We start from the raw sequence: 2,205 nt of genomic DNA, 5'->3' as shown, positions 1-2,205 counted from the left end.
CCCTGCCCCCAGACCCCCAATGGAGTTACCTGCTGTTAAGCGTAACCGCTTGGTTTCAGTAATAATAATACTGATTTCTGAAAGGTTTTCTAATGGATATCCCATGTGATCTGTGTTGTGCCCGCCACTGCAAACGTGTGTGTCCCCCCCCCTTTTTTTTTTGTATTGGAGGGAAACGAATTTTCAACAAGATGATGGGTGGATGCATACATAACGTTTGCTTGGTTGATTTCTCTCTCTCCTTTTCTTCCAAGCCATCTTTCAGAACACTCTGTCTATAAAACCCTCTGAATGTGCCCGGTGAACAAGATGATGGGTGGATGCATACATAATGTTTGCTTGGTTGATTTCTCTCATTTTCTTCCAGAAGTTCTTTCAGAACACTCTGTCTATATAACCCTCTGAATGTGCCCGGTCTGGTATGGTATCACATTGCAAAATCCTTAAGGAGAACACAAAATTTCAAGCTAAGGAATAACCTAATAAAATAAAAGGGTCAGGAAAAGCCAAAGAGAACACCGGAGGGCTATGGGAAATCTCAGCCATGCTGCAGGACACAGCATGGGTTTCAGGTACATCCTCAGGGAAGGAGAAATGTGTTACACCAGCTGATGGGAAATGGGCACTATTAATTATCAACTTTAAAAACAAAACAAACAAACAAAACCCCAAGAACAACAGAACATGCCAAGCAGTTAACCTAAAGCAAACTATTTAGGCTTCAGTAACAGAATTGTGTCGCTTTGTGTAATTCCATCAATGGTCATTCCATCAATCACAGTTAAAGCTTTGGAAAAGGGCTCTGAAAGTATGATAGCCTAATTGGTCTCAACATTCTTTTTGCTTTGTTTTGCAGGGTAATCCTCCAAAGGAGGACTCTTGAAGAGAAGCAGCTGGACATAGCCATACAGTAGTTCATTTCAGTCATTTTCTTTGAGGCAAGCATCTAAGTATAGGAGATGCATCAAAAACGTAATAGGTTTAAAGCAGCAGGAAATTACTTAAGTGCTATCGCTCTCCTAAGCAGTTAAGCATCTAAGTATAGGAGATGCATCAAAAAGGTAATAGGTTTAAAGCAGCAGGAAATTAGTTAAGTGCTATCGCTCTCCTAAGCAGTTGAGCATTGAAAGAAATGTGGATTAAGTGTTTCTATATGAAAGTCTGAGAGGGAGAACTGAGCAAAAGAACACCAGAAGATCCTTGGAGCTGTGGCAGAACCAAGTTTGCTCACCGATTCAAACTTTTTAGTTTTTATTCTCTTACAAATATGAATGAAAATAAACCAAAGAATGATGACATTTGTCTGAAAACCAGACTGTTTGGGGATCTCTTTAGATAAGTTAGGGGAAAAAAAAAAGATGGAAATAAGGATGCAGAAGGTGGTAGTTTTCCAGGAAAACAGACACAGAAATTGGTAGTTTTCCAGGAAAATAGACACAGAAACATGCAGTTTTCACCCATTACTCGGAGCTTCAACACAGATGACTGTACTTGTGTTTGACTGAATTAGATGAGGTTTATATCACCAATGAGAATATGTATTTAATGATGTTTGTGTTAAGTGGAATTTATTTTGAAGCTTAAACCATTGGAAATGCAACTTCAGTCTGTCTACTTGATCAGAATAGCAAACTAGCAGAACTGAGATACTGCAGACCTCTTAGAGAAAACCTGTGTAAGGAACCATCTGTTCCAACTATATGCATGTAATGTCTATACTGTGACAGAAGTTTGTGTGCATCATGAATAGAAAAAAAAGCCTTCTAAAGCTCTGTTTCCATTCAGAAAACGAGTCTTTAAAATAGCTGTCCATACAAATTACCATTTTGACTGTAGCTATAAAAGGCTCTATTTCCAGTATTCTCCTTCCCTTCCCATCATGAGAGCTACTGTGGTCTACTGGATTCAGTTATTGTTACATAGCCAGGACAATTTTGTCCCGGTGACAAACATATAAAACAGTGCCATTTAAAGGAGGGCAAAGAACAAAGAACTAGGCAGTGGGACAGAATAAGTAGAAAACCTCAAGTACTGCAAGACACTGAAGATCTTTAGTAGGTCACAAATAAGTAGATATCACCGATCTTTTGGCTTTTTACTGGTTTCTGGGAAGAGGGGGAAGTTAGAGTAAGGATAGTGAGAGTAAAGGCTGAAGAGCATGATAGCATAAATTTTTAAGGAATGGATTTAAAGCTGGGACAAGCT

Source organism: Cariama cristata, unplaced genomic scaffold, assembly GCF_000690535.1.
Source record: "Cariama cristata isolate BGI_N322 unplaced genomic scaffold, ASM69053v1 scaffold18767, whole genome shotgun sequence".
Taxonomy (NCBI): domain Eukaryota; kingdom Metazoa; phylum Chordata; class Aves; order Cariamiformes; family Cariamidae; genus Cariama; species Cariama cristata.
The sequence above is the reverse complement of the archived record's forward strand: the minus strand, read 5'-3'. Positions refer to the sequence as shown.